The 15,155-nt window shown below is 43.4% G+C and overlaps 1 protein-coding gene across 2 annotated transcripts in view; it reads left to right on the top strand.

Moving 5' to 3' along the window:
- The window catches only part of ENTPD3 (ectonucleoside triphosphate diphosphohydrolase 3), a 51,163-nt gene that overhangs the window by 15,600 nt on the left and 20,408 nt on the right, over nt 1–15,155 (top strand). For both annotated transcript variants that reach the window (XM_075493243.1, XM_075493242.1), the window contains exons 2-3: nt 13,807–13,973; nt 14,519–14,569. The gene's annotated coding sequence lies outside the window, so the exon portion shown is untranslated. The remainder of the gene's footprint in view (nt 1–13,806; nt 13,974–14,518; nt 14,570–15,155) is intronic.

Genomic DNA, 15,155 nt, shown 5'->3' with positions numbered 1-15,155 from the left:
ACTAAGCTTGGTATTAATCAGAAGCTGCCAAACCTTAAGTAGTTGTCTCTGTGCTAATGCAACATTGTCTCCCATCACAGCCCCTGTTCTGATTTAAATCTCCTTTTTCTTCCTGGAAGGGGTAGGTTTGTTTTCTATTTTAAAGTGCCGCTGGCATGAGGTTAGCAGAGGCTCCCAAGAGCTTGTGGGAAAATGTTCTGGGATGCTTTTTGTATCTGAATATGGTCTCATGCTAAGAGAAGGTTGCAGCACTGATATAAGCACACAAATACAGTTGAGACATTGCAAAAATGTACAGATGAGACATTGCAAAAATAAACATAAGCAAAGAGGGCCAATCCACTGATCCACCATTCTTTGCTAGACCTGAACATTACTGCTGTGCTCTGACAGTTCAGCAGGCAGCGGGGAGCTCTCCTGAGGTCCAAGGAGCACGCAAGGGTCTAGGTGGAACACACGACTGATGCAAGGGAAAATTGCCTCTTTCCTGGAGGGGTGCAGGATTTCTCAAAATCAATCTATGATTCATGTGGGGGCAGATCCTGTGCTGGTATGAAGGAGCTGAGAGCTCTGTTGCTTAATATCAATTGAGAATTTTGCCTGCAAGTCCAATGCAGAATTTATTTCCAGGAGGCATTGCTAGGAGCTCCATGATAAATAATGGCTGCAATTCTCTATTAAGCCCTCACATTGCAAGGAGAGTTATTTCTTTTTTTTCTTCATTCTGTCTTCTAGTTGTGTTTTCTAACTTTTTCTCTTTGCCTTCTGTAGCTTCCTTTGCCCTGCTTTTCCAGCAGGTTAAAAAAAAGGATCTTTAAATAGGATCAGTTCCTCTGTTGTACTAGTTGACCACTGCAAAGTAGGATCTGCTTCCTTTTTCGAGCTTTTGCATATATTATTCTCAGTCTTCTTAGTACCTGCTGGCATATGTCATGGGCAGTGGTCCTTCAGTTTGTTTTCCTGACTGCAGTGAGAACACAAGTCAAATCCCCGTAAGTGAACTGGTACGCTGGAGGACCTCCCTGCCGAGCACCAGACAGATGGATGTGTAGACAGAGATATGCTGACTGGGATCTAAAAAGCACAGGGACTGAGAACTAGAGTGGGGAAAAAAGCATGGGTGCTTCTCTTTTCCCATGTTCTGCAAGTAAGTGGGAAATACAGAGATGCACACGAAGTAGGACCGGTCATACCCTCCCTTAAAATTCTGCTTGAAAGTCAATGACGGTTTCCCTGTGTTTCTCAGTATTAGTGCATCTGAGAGCACGTTTCACCAGGGGAATTAGAGTCCACCAGTGATTCAGTGCAAGACGTGGCAGATCTTTCACGTTGGGAGCATATCAAGGAAATACTTTTTTTTAAATTGACCCCAACACCTTAGTCTAAATAACATTCTAAAACCAGCAAGGAAACTACTTGGAAAGAAGCAAAATCTTTGTGTTCCTTAGCTTGGCTCACTGTCCTACCTGTGTTTGCTCTTTCCACCTCTTGCCTCGAATGCATTAACCTTTTTTCTCCCCCCATTTCAATCCCCAGCGTAGCAAGTCATAATGTAGGCAGTGTTGTGGATAGCTTGGCTGTATTTTAAGCACAGGAAGAGCTGGGGTTGCCATTTTAAAACTCTCCTGCTTTCCAAAGACTATGAAATAACTGGTTTCCCGGGTGTTCACAGAGGCACAGCTCTGTCCTGGCCGCATGTAGTCTTCTACTGAAGATCCAGATATAAAACTAATGCATTCACAAAAAGCCTCTGGGAATAAATGCTTACAAGGCAAGTATTTGTTAGGAGACAAAATCTTGTTCACTTATTTAAAAACAGGTGTTTTTTCCTCTTTGCTCAGACCATGTTATCTTGCTTTTCAGGGTGGGACTAGCTGGCAAAACCAGTCTAACCCAAGAGCCTAGACCACAAACCCTGGGAAGGAAATGAGGTTTTGCTATCACTGTTTCCTTACCACCTGTATCCAGGGAGAACATGCTGTGGTGCCAACCTTTACTGTCCTTGCTCAGTCAGTGGTTAAGGGTAGAACTCCAGACCCAGCAGAGAATATAGACATCTGCCACACATTTGTCTCCTGGTGAAATGTGCAGCCAGCAGTTAGTCCCCATGGCTCTCTAGATTGTGCATGGAGGCAGAGAAGTGCCTCCAAACAGGATTCACGACACCCTCCTCAGAAATGTCAGCCACAGATAACGGAGGAGAAAATACTGAGGAGTAAGTCTTAATTCCTGTTTGTCTCTGGGAGGGAAGAGCCTTACTTGGTGTCACGGAGAAGCACCTTGTTCTACTCAGGATAAGTGGCTTGTCCTTCTTTCCTGCAAGTGGGTGTCATGGTCCTTTTTGGGAACTGGCAGAGGAAGATCACCCTTTGAAGCTAAGCAGATGGCAGGTGTTTTATCCTTTTTGCCAATAGTAAGGTCTGTTAAAAGCTCTCTTCCATGACATGAGAGAGCCAGATCTAGTTCATGCCTCCTCCAGTGGGGATTCACATATGCACTTTCCATTTCCCACAACAATGTTGGGACCAACAGGCAATAAACTCTTGTGAGGGAAGGGCTGGCGGAGTATTTTCGGTCTCTCCTGTTGAACTGAGCCCATTTTTGCATTTTCACCATTGTGTCTGTGGACTGATTTAATGTCATTCAGTGCTGAAATAAGCTGAAATGGGTATTTTTGTTTTGGAATGAAAATTTTGATCAAAAATACCCATTCTGTTGCCAAATTTTCATCTTCTAGCAGCAGACTGATTTTAAAAAACAATTTTAGGTGGGGAGATTTTTAAAAGTCTCTGCAGAAAGTGGATTCCTAGTCAATAACTAAATTTTCAAATTATGGAGAGTCCCAGTGTGGTATTTATGTTATGAGTGAAGTGACGAATCCATGAGACTCTTCCTTTGTGTCTCATTTCCAGCCTTAGAAGGAGAGAATGTATCTTGAAGCAACCTTAACTATCACTAAAGAAAAACAGTTACATGAACTTGTTGCATGAACTAATCAGTTTACATTGTTAGCTTCAATGTATGAAAAAGTTGTGCAAAGAATGAGTGAATTTTAATTTTGTCTGTGAAGGTTAACTTTGTAAAATTTATGACTACGGAATTCAATTCAAGTCGGTGGAGTTGAGCCAATAGAGAATTTGACCTCAAAAGAATAAATATCTCTCATGGTCTCAATAGACCAGTTTGTTAGTGGGCTGTCAGTTCCTAGAAGTCAACTGCATTTGCTCTGGAAAACAGGAATAACTGTAAACAACTCTAGCAGAAGCTTTAAAAAATATTATTTTCTTTCATGCCTGGATTTTCTGTTTCATCATGGGGCGAATGTACCCAGCTCTGCATTAGGCAAAATTGCCCTTCTGACTGGGAAAGTGTATTGGGATGTCTGCAGGTAAAAGGGATGAGATGGGTATTACTTTGAAGAGGAGGGAAAAGGGACGAAATAACTGAATGCAACAAATTTGCTGTGTATTTTCTGTTGTTTTTATCTTAGAAATATGAGGTGCTTAATGAAAGCTGCTTCTCATAATACCGTGTTTCCATCCTCTTGGCAGCAGTACAGAGGTCATATGTTCACACAGAACAATTCTTTGGTGACCTCTCTGATGTGCTGAGCACAAACACGCTTTTCTTTGCCCTGGGCATGCTGTACTTGTTCTATTCCCACTTGTTTCTTCAATAAACATACATATTGTGTCAGCTATAGAAAACTGCCACTGGCCTCATTTCTGAAAGCTGCCTCTGTGTCTGTCTCAATATATCTCACTGAGGAGCCTGGCAATTCAGGAGAGCACTTTTCATTTGAGTGGTCCCTTAATTTCCAGTCTGTCACCTTTGGGATTAGTGGCAGGAATGTGGACAACCCCTGCGGGCAGACATGACAGCAGTAGGTGTAATGTTTGTTAATTTTTGACCCCTCCCAGGTGACAGCAGCAAGCCCCTTTTTTGAAAGAGACCAGGATGGAATCATTGTGGGTTTGCTTGAATGTTTGAACTTTCCCTCTCTATTTTTTTGGTTTGTAATTAGGGTGAGATGGCGCTAACCGTTACTTCTCCTGCTGGATTATTCTTATGACTGTACGCAGGAATGGATGCAATTTCCTCCTAAGGGCAGGTTGTTCTAAAAGTCTGTGCAGAGTCATGCAAATGTATATACATTAATGCAAAAGCAAATCTTCTGTTTCTCAGAGTGTATAGGCAGGTCTTTAACTCTTGTTGGTTGTTAAATTCTGACCCTGAAAGCGCCTAATTCACATAGTTTTCTCATGTGTTTGATCGTCCAAAAGCCTTGCAAAGTTATACCTAATGCGTATTAAAGGTCTGCTAGAAACATGAAGGAGTGGCCAGAGGGACCTGCAGGAGGTGGCCCATGGGTCACATATCAGGTCAAAGGCAAGTGTTGACAGTCAGACTCCTAAAAAGATGTGAAGTTTCAAATTCACATCTGGGTCAGAAAGCTCTGCCAAGGTCCGGCTGTAAAAGTGATACATGTAAATAAGCTGATTACAAGACAGTTTAGTAGTGAGGAAATTCAGCTTGTGGAGGGAGCCAGCAAAAAGCCTCTGTACCCTTTCATGCTCCCATTAAGCTCTTCTTTTGACTGCTGTATGCATCCCGTGAAAAGGCATTTCACCCACAGCAAAGACCATATATACACACTGAGATTTTTGTCTGTGATGCTGTCAGAGTCCAATATTCTCTGAGCAGGCTCCTTCAGATATTCCACAAGGAAGCTTTAATGTTTAATATCGAATTGACTTCTTCGATATATTTGGCTTTACACAGGATTTTGATTTAGAAGAGTGATAGTAGCAATGTACTGAAGGCACAACACAAGCATGGTATCGCAATAGTAATACACAGTGAAATCACAATGCAAACGTGATTCCCGGTCTCTGCATGCTCCACTGTCACCGTGGTGGGTGTCCCCAGCTGCCCAGCCTATTTGGTGCTGCACTTTGCTGCACGCACAGCCTGGCCTTCAGACCCGTGTTGTGCTGCACAAATCCCTTGGCCACAGTATAGACTTTGCAGTTGATTGTTGTGGAGGAGCCTGCAGGCAGCTCCCTCTTGGCATGGGTGATTAGGCCTCCTGCATGTCCGTGCTGTCATCTAGGTGTGCAGCAGCAAGTTCCCACGTGAACATCCTTTCTGTTTGGCAGTGGAAATGATGAATAGAGTTGTTTCTTGTAAGAAAATCCTATAGTAGCTCCAATGACCAAAATGGGGGAATATCTCCTCTACAGAAGGTGTCTGCCGAACATGCTGCGCATGGGTCGGAGTCCCATTTGATGCTACACCACCTGCAGTTCCCACCAGCTAATGGAACCTAAGATTATCTATACCATTCTCTCCTTATAGGCTTAGCTATAATAAATAGCATTTTAAATGATACCTTAACAGAGTGCTTGTGCCTTTTTTACTGTTATCACAATGGACCTGCACCTCCTGGTGCAAAGCAGGATGAAACACTGTGTGCCTGCAAATTTAATAATTGTTATTATTACTATTATTACTGCCCAGGCTTTTCTAGTCCTATTTGGGCTTACACATGCAGACTTAGGAATTTGAAGCAGTAACATTAGAGCATTTCATGTTTTCATTTTTCATCATTATACTAAAACTAATAACTTAATCATAAGCAGTAGGCAAGCATAAATATACCCTAAGAAACCCCCAACAGTTATAACACTGGATAAATATACCTCAGTTTATAAAAGAATTAAGCATGTCTCAGAGAATTTTAAAAAGAGATTTTTGGACAAGGTTTTTCTGTGCAAGTCTGGAACTTACTAAGGGAGCCAAGCCGATTAAACCAGAGTGCTTCTGGCATTCGAGCTGCTGTTGAACTTTTAAGAAACAGACAGGCACCTTGTGGACTTGCCTGCTGCACATGCATGTTCAAAAAGCCATCAAACACATTCAGGGGCAGAGAGGTCCATCAGGGGCTATTAAAGCAGATATGACATCTGGCTCAATAAGTCTCTAAGGCCGGAGATGGCAGCAGCTGAGAGGGTATTTCAGAGGAATTACCCATGTGTGCTAGCCCAGTCCTGACAGTCTTCTCATAGACATCTGCTCCTACTGGTGTTTAGAGACAGGACACATCCAACTTCTGTCTGATCCAGTACGTCTGTTAGTTCTTTTGTATTAGTCTTGGGAAAGCAGGGTTGAATTACTGAGGTGAAGAAAGAGTAGCAAACTGAAAAATACAATATTAAAGTATGCATAGGCATATTCCCGAAATACAGTTAACCTTGCTCAGCAGATAGAAGTCAAAGTGAAAACGCCTATCTGGCAGCCTCTCACATTTAAAACTTTGCATATACAGGTTTATGTAAAAAGCTGTATATATACGGTACAAGATGAAGCTAATTTGTTCTTGGCAAGTGAAATAGCTTGGAAACCATAGATACGTGATTTGTTTTTATGTGGGTGATAATTGTTTGCACTGATGTGAAGCGACACCAGGGAGGTCAGCTTTTGTGCTCATGGATCTTAATCAAAGTCAGCTGGACTATGAGCATGTGCGGCTTCACGGAGCCCTGTTTCAGGTTTATGATGATTAATCTCTTTTGTCACAGTTCTGCCCTGTACCCTGGCCAAATGAGGGCTCTGCTGTTCTTGGCACCATGCCTCTTCCACTTCAGAGATAATCCCTTCCTCAGAGAGCTCACAGGACAGACCACGACTGGGGGAAGATCGGAGGACAGTGTCTGTCGTCACAGAGCAGCTGACGAGGGTTTAGACCCAATGCATTGAATCCCGGTCCATTATCCAGTGCTGCCAAAGTTTGTAGACCACCAACCATGGCTTCCATGACTATAATGAACCAATGACTCTTCGGACCTTTAGCTTTTGGTCACCTGGTACTGAATAGTCATCCAAAAACTTTTGAAATCAGGCATTCAGTAGAAAAGTTAGGTTCATGGCACATTTTTGTTTCCTTCCACCTCTCCTTAATACTCCATATTCTCATATCTCTTATTTCCCCAGGAAATAAATATTCTGCCATCTATCTTCTCCCTACTAATATCTGCTTTACGCCAAAGAATTATCTTTGCTTTCAGCAACAGTCTACCAGGTACCTATCTGCTTAAAATCCAAGCAATTGTTCTAAACTTGTCGCTGGCTTTGAAGTCTGCTGCTGCTATTTCAGGCCAGAAGGTCTAGAGGGCTCAAAGCTTGTCTACTTTTTCCAACTACACCATCTTTATACAAGGTCTAGTACGAGATACTGCCTCCATCTACAGACTTGTCCTTCCCATGTCCTTAGACCATCACAGCTGCAAGGGCACTCATATCTTCATACTTACTCAGGATACAACAAAAAATATTTATTCTCACCATCCTGATGTACAACACATCCCGTTTGTCTCTCTTCATATGTCCACAGTAGATTGGCACACAAATGCTTTTTTACAGAGACAATTTTTTTGTCCTGAATTTATTTAAAGGAATCTGCCACCACTGGTAGATGGACACATTTTTGAGAGAGGCCTTATATGTGTGAGTCATTTGAGGAGGAAAACCATTTCACCAGAACAGCATGACCATTGGAAAGAGCTGAAGAAGACTGAGCGAGGAGCAAAGCAAGACAGGTAAGAAGGAGCAGGATGACTGTCATGCTGAGAGGCCAAAAGGTGGATTTGGCTTTGGAGGACAAAAGCTGGGACAGGATACTGTTAGGCCTGACTTGGGGAGAGAGAGGAAGAAACTAATATCTAGGCAGACTGACACCAGCTTTTAAAGTGTTCATATGAAATTATCACCCTTCTTGTTTTGTGCTTATACTGCTGACTTGGCCAAGCAAATAACTGCAGTGTTTGTGTTTGAGAGAGACAGCACTCTTGGCTGGTCCATACATCTGCTGCCTTTCATGTGTCTGGCTTTACTGCGCATGTACAACTAATCCTGTGGTTGACGGGGCCTATTGCTTAGGTCTGACAGAACAGGCTCCAGCTGCAGGCAGGACCTCTGTCGCTTAGATTTTATATTGTCTTTGGCACTCATACTTACACCCAGGGCTGATTCAAGGCACAAACCTGCCTGACTTAAGCCAGAGGGTTCATAAATGCATCAGCCAATGCTAAAATGGTGTGTGTGATATGCTCTTATGCAGGTCATAAATATTCAGGGCACCAAAATGGAGACAAAAGGAATGAACAAAAGGAAAAATCACCAGATATACCAAAACTGGATGCATTTTTCACATCAGGTGTATTACTTACCATTACTATCGTGAACTGGAGAGATGGTACTGTACTTATGACTGAAAAGGTGAATGAAGGTAATGAAACACAGTGAAGATTGTAGGAACATCCCAATCAACGTGCACCTCATGCCCTCCAACAGACCCAGCTTTGCACTTCAGTTAGCACGAAGTTCTCTTCCCCCATACTGGATAAGAAAAAGCTTTTCAATCTGTCAGAATCAAAACTGTGACCTTAGTAAGTCTCTCTATTCAGTTGGTGAGCAAACAAGCTATTTAGTGCAGGCTGTTTTCAAGCAGGAACTACATAAGGGTGAGTCTGCAAATTAGAAATGGTTGTTATGATCACTATTGCAGGGATCATTCTACTCCTTTGTGTGCTGGTTGTTTTCTCCCACAGGTTTCTTGTTCTGTACAACTGACTTTAATGGCTATAATTGCATTTCTGAGCCCATGAACAATCCCAAACAATTGCAGTTTAATGTTAGTGCATAGAAAGCGACAAAAAGAACTTGTTACATTGACTCAGAGTAAGTGAAGCAATGCAGCAGTGAATAACAATACTGGCAGGTGGACTTGGCAAGAGTTGTAATAGAACTTCATTCATCCACAGATCTTGTACTCAAGGAGGTAACTTGACCTGCATGGAATTGCAATGGAAAGGATTTTATCTAGGAATTTTAGAGTTACTCAGCCTATTTGATCCATTCCTGGAAGAGCACAAAAAGGTGATAGAAATGTTGCTACAAGGAATTCTTCATACTTCTTTGAAAACATAGGGGATTAATCCCTTCTCCTGAACTAGCGATTTGTCAGCAATTACTTCTGAACCATGAAAAGTGAACATTATTCATTTAGAGTGGTCAGCCTCACAGAAATATTCCATGTTGAGCAGTTTTTCACATAGCAATTTTTAAAGGATTAAGTCCCAAGGAGTAGTTTCTGGAATTTATCCCCATTCACTGGAGATGGTGTATTTCTCTGAGTACAACAGTGAATTTCTTGTAAGAGTATGGTATTTCTTTATCAGATTGCTGTGGTCAGTGTTATGACAATGGAATGTGTATGTCAGGACATAACATATGTTTGCAGGCATGGCTAAAAAAATTGAATGAGTTTGCTGTAAAGCTCTGTGAGCTTGACTTGCAGCTTGAGGGCAGGGAGCAAGAAGGATGGGAGCAGTCACTGTTACTCCTGGCGAGCTCCTCTCCTTCTAGCAGCATAGCATGGCTGGCCCACACCCTCTCCTGCTGCAGCAGCTAGTTTGGCTTTCTAAAACTCGGGCATAGCAAAATAGACAAAGGGCTGTGTTTTTCTGCTGTCTTAGCAATCTGCTGCCCTAATTCCGTGCTTATTTTGCTGGTGCCTACAACTTGTCCGTGGCTCATAACCATGTGATCAAGGCTGTCCCTGAGGGGTTTTAAGTGATTAAAGCAGCTCTTGATTCTTTGGACAAAAGACACAAGGTATAAAGCTTTAAGTCTCAGGAAGTGAAATAAATGGGTTAGAAGTATTTTGGTTCAGCTTCTTATTTGTTTCAAGACCTCACAAGAAGAAGATGTGGACCAGAAAACTGTTATTATCACAGAGTCATATGTATGAGCCAGAAGATTCAGAAAGTGAATCTAAGACACATCATTAGCTTTAGTGCTGCAGTAAAGGAATAAAAACATAAACCAGCAAGTAGCTGTCTAAGGTACTTTGAAGAAGCCATCACTGAAACTCTGAAAGAGAAAAAGCAATGTCCATATCCAGCCATTATTCAAAACAAAGAGGGACAAACTGAATTTCTCATGTCATAGCTGTGAATTTGCTTTATGGGTTTTTTTGTCAGTGATGATAGAAAACTATAGGGCAGCAGATGCTTTTAAAGATTATTAAAAATGAGGTTTGCAACTATGTAAAAGAAACAAAAAACTGTATTCTTGATCTCTGAGGAGAATCACATCTGACATTCTTCAAAATGTAGATTTCAGATGTGGTTTGTGACTTCCTTGCTTGAAAACCTAGGGAGCTATCTTCCTAAATTTGGCAATTAACAAGGTATGCTGCTATAATCATAGAATCACAGAATCATTTAGGCTGGAAAAGACCCTTAAGATTATCAAGTCCAACTGTTAACCTAGCACTGCCAAGTCCACCACTAAACTATGTCCCTAAGCGCTACATCTACATGTCTTTTAAATACCTCCAGGGATGGTGACTCAACCACTTCCCTGGGCGGCCGCTTCCAATGCTTGACAACCTTTTGGTGAAGAAATTGTTCCTAACAACCAATCTAAACCTCCCCTGGTGCAACTTGAGGCCATTTCCTCTCGTCCTATTGCTTGTTACTTGGGAGAAGAGACTGACACCCACCTCTCTACAACCTCCTTTCAGGGAGTTGTAGAGAGCAGGAAAGTCTCCCCTCAGCCTCCTTTTCTCCAGGCTAAACAACCCCAGTTCCTTCAGCTGCTCCTCATAGGACTTGTGCTCTAGACCCTTCACCAGCTTCGTTGCCCTTCTTTGGACGCATAGTATATAGAATGTTTGCCTGAAACAAATAGAAGTGCTTTTTTACTTGGAATAAAATGTTGGTCACAAAAATGGCCTAGAAACTGTATTTAATTTAAATGTCCTGACTCCTGCTGGCCCAGAGGGTCCCAAATTCTTTAGACAGCTCTGCCTCCATTGCCAGTTCTCACACTTGATCCTGAGGTAAAGAGGTGAACATGAAGACAGGAGGTCTTTGGGAGCAGAAACCTAGTGAATGAACAGTCTTTGTCAACACTGATGAAAAGTCCTGGGAAGAAAGTGTCCAGGAAGATTGATGGAAGTGATGAACTGAGCTAAAGGCCATCACACCCATCTGCTGACACCAACACAAATGGTGAAAAAGGCAGTGAAACCTTAGGAGGAATAGGAGAAGTAGTCTGTTTACTGGACCTTGCAAAGAATGCACAGAAATGGGGGATGGATCTTGCTTCTGTGAGCTGGCAAAGTACCATGCAAGAAACCAGACTCATCTTATTGCAGCCACCAGTGTCTTCTGACCTCCATTTTTACATTAACATCTCTCTCCATTTCACCCTATTGCTGTCTCTTCAGAGGATATTTTGAGGCCTCTAATATTCCAGCATCAAATGCTGTATGAGCATTACACAAGGATGCAGTTCTGTGGTCTCTTGAGACGTATAATCATCCATCCCCTCTCCTGATGTTGCTGCTGTCACTCTATACGGAAATGGAGCAGTGTCTGCTGTGTATCCTCTGTAAATGTGACACCATAAATGCATTGCAGAAATGTGTCTGTAACAAACACTTTATTCATGTCCATAATATTTTAGTTTCTAGAAATTTGCTATTGATCATAGCAACTGGTATTCATATATGAATCTGCCAATATCAGTCATTGTCTTTTAACTCCACATATTCGTGCTCAATGGTAGCAAAAGCAATACATTTTTCCTTGGGGCTGTCGGCAATCCAGCTCATTTGTCATTTTTAAATGGACACCTGGGGCAGATTCTGTCCAAGCAAAACAAATCAATACAGTTAGTTACACTAAATGCATTCAAACAAGGATACTTGAAGGGGGAAAAGAAAAAGGTGTTGCAACAAAGGAGATGATGGAGAGGAGAGGTATGCATGCTAGAGGCTTGGCAAAGGCTGGGAAAATAGCAGCAAGTTTAATCTATGCCTTGGGAGCGAGGAAGGGATTGAGAATCAGGTGAAGGGAACTATAAAAGGGAAGACAGGGCTGAGGAGGACACTGAAGAAAAGCCAAAGAGGTAGGCTTAGGAAAAAAAGAAGCTAAAGTAGTCCATCTAAGATGGGTCCCCAATGTTCAAGCAGAGCAACCGATGAAACCAGTTACCGTGCCACAGACACTGGGCAGGCCTGGAGGGGAATCTTGTTTGTAGTCCATTTGATTCAGGACCAGTGTTCTGGACTTGGAAGCAGCTGGGGGATTTTATAGCCTGTATCACTTATGCTGCTATCATGGCTTTAGCATGGCAATAAACGTCTCAAGAAAAGCAGCTCATGCAACAGCCCAGCTCTTGGAAATGGTGCAGAAAGAAAAAGAATCTCTTATGTCTGTTTTTGTAGAAGTAGATGATATAGAAGGTAGGTTTGCTTTCTTTGCAAGCATTAAATTTTAGTCACTGGTGGGGGTTAGTTGTAGGACTGGTTGAAGTGGGTGTCGATGTTTTATTTTTTATTTCAAAATGTTTATGTTTGATGGTAGCAAAAAGAATATGCTTTTCTGTGGGGTAAGCAATCCAGCTAACTTGTCATTTTAAATGGACGCCTGAGACAGATTCTGCTGCAGCAGAGCAGACCAATACAGTCAGTTGGACTAAATGCATTAAAACAAATACCCTTGGATAGAAGAAGAAAATGATGCCACAGGGACAGAAATGATACAGAAAAAAAGAAAGGATTTACATGCAACAGACAGGGAATCAGGAGGGATGGGAGGCTTTGTTGTCACGTGCTAGAAATAGCTGAACTGATTCACCAACATCATCATTAAACCAGCTTTAATAATGTGTTGTCATCAAAAAGAGGAAATTACCTCCACTCCCAAAATGAGTAGACTATGGAAGGATGCTTATAGATGGCTCACAGGGCTGCAGCTGGTTTCTTGTTCTCCTTTATTAAAAAAACAAACATACTGTAATTCATCAAGATCATGATGAGAAAAGGAATCAAAGAGGTGCATTTAGTTTTTTACATTACGTGACTCTGAATCGTAGAACAATAAGCAAATGGTGGCAAAGTGGTTGAAGTGTCTTGCTGTGATTCCAGACCTCAAGTCTCTGGCAAACCCATCCTGCAGGCTGTAGGATGATCCTTGGCTGTAGCTGATCACACAGGTCGGACAGGTGATGGGAGCAGGATCTCTGTGATGTTGCTTTTACGTATGTTTCTGGGTATGTGCTAGCTCCACTGAGCAGTCTAGGTTTGGCAAGAACTCCAGCAAAACTACAAAACAAAGTGGTGCCAGTATGCTTGAACTTGAATGGAAAGGTAGCCCTGAGACTGGAGGGCTACTCATTTCTGAGGGCTGAGAAAAGCCCTCCTGAGAAAGCACTTTTAGAAGAGGCGGGAATATACCGTTCTTTCACCCACAGTGTCATCTCTAGGCAAAACCCTCTTTCTGTCTTTCCTTTGAGAGGGAACTGAGGAATACGATTTAGGGACAGCCAGCAACATCCTGCTGTATCAGCTGCAGGCGAAGCCAGATCTGCGTTTCCGGAAAGAGGAGAGCAGCTGGAGGGGGAAAGGAGGGACACACGGCCGTGTTGCGGGAGTTTTTGCAGGCGCAGGGTTGCTCCCAACACGACCTGCTCCCCCGCTGGAGCCTGTCCAAGAGCGGCAGTGCATGAGCCGGGCTGACAGGAAGGGACTGCACCCCGGGGCCCCCCTGCCCGGCCCCTCCTCCCCCGGCGGCACCCCTCGCTAGGCACAGCCTTCCCCCCCCCCCCCCCCCCCCCCCCATCTCTGGGTGCAGTAACGCTTCAGATGCGTCGACTCGCCGCAGATCTCCTTCCTCCACTTGAACTAATTCGTCTGGATTTTTTACCTGCAAGTTGGTTGGTTTTTTTTTTTAGTCTATTTGGAAATACGGGAGCAGAAGGCGCGCAAACACCGAGTCAGTCTCCACAAACCCCCTCCAGGGCGAGAGGCACTCCCAACCGCCACCTCCCCACTCCGAGTGTGCACCGTCTCCCTTTTCTCCTCAGCCCGGGACGGAGCGGGGAAGCCGCGGCTTAGGGAGGTAGGTTCGGATGCTGCGCGGGCCGGCAGACTGCGGGAGAAAGGCCGGCGGAGGGCCGGGGGATCCCCGGGTGGGGGAGAGCCGGGGCGGGAGCCGGGCTGAGGGGCGGTTTCCCGCCCAACGGCCGTCCCGCTGAGGCGAGGGGGTGGGCGCGCGCCGCCGCGGCCGTTGGTGGGGCAGCCCGCGGGTGTCTGTCTCTCCGCGGCTTTTTTTGGGGAAAACTTCATGCTTTCTCGCTAACCACAATCGTTGTGTGATGCTTTCTCACCCAGGACGACGGTGAGCTGAGGGAAAGCTCTGAGGTTCAGCCGCTAATTTTGGGTCCATGTGCTTGTTTTTACTTAATTTCTCCTCCGAAGGAAAGCCTGTCACACCTCCTCACAGGTTTTCATTGCGGCTTTTAAAATGCGGAGGGTGTTGGGGTTTTGGGGTTTTGGTGGGTTTTTTTAGCACTTGAAAAACATTCACCTGTAGACCACTTCTAAAATAAATGCTAATTTATTTTAGAGAGATACAAAAATATTTTTGTATCTCTCTGGTTATAGTGTGAAGAAAGATATTTATGGTGCTTGCCCATCCACCCTATGAACAAACAGGTTAGTACCTAAAGTAAGTGGGTTTGATGTTTCAAGTAACTTGGGAAAAGGAACTTAAGCATATAATATCATAGAGTCGTTTAGGTTGGAAAATACTTTTAAGATCATCAAGTCCAGCCGTTAAAGTGGGAGCAGCCTTGGGGGGGCCCCGTGTGACTTGAAGACACAGCCTTCTGATCTGGAGTCAGACGTGCTGGAGTTGCGCCATGAGGTGCACTGTCGTTCATACAGATGCGTATTTAACCTAGTTAAACTCAAAATGTTGGTGGCATGAAGAAGTTTAGTCCATTTTCCTTTGCAGGCAGGTATTCTTTTTGCTTGAAGTAAAGTGTAGAAAATGATCCTTCCAATATACTCCTGTGTGGCCCAGTGTACTTAATTGGGTGCGGAAAATACGTATTTATGCTGTTTCTTGCTTCAGGTTGGTGTTGTTTTAATAATGGAATGCAACTGCTTTTAGATATTTCATTAAAATCTTCTTTTATTTGGCTTTTTGCCAACAAGTGCTCAACGTTAGCTAGAGTTACTTACATTATAACTGTGTTTAAACTGTGGCGTGAATGAACTCCTCTCTGGTATCTACAGA

This window comes from Mycteria americana, chromosome 2 (genome assembly GCF_035582795.1).
Source record: "Mycteria americana isolate JAX WOST 10 ecotype Jacksonville Zoo and Gardens chromosome 2, USCA_MyAme_1.0, whole genome shotgun sequence".
NCBI lineage: Eukaryota > Metazoa > Chordata > Aves > Ciconiiformes > Ciconiidae > Mycteria > Mycteria americana.
The sequence above is the reverse complement of the archived record's forward strand: the minus strand, read 5'-3'. Positions and strand labels throughout refer to the sequence as shown.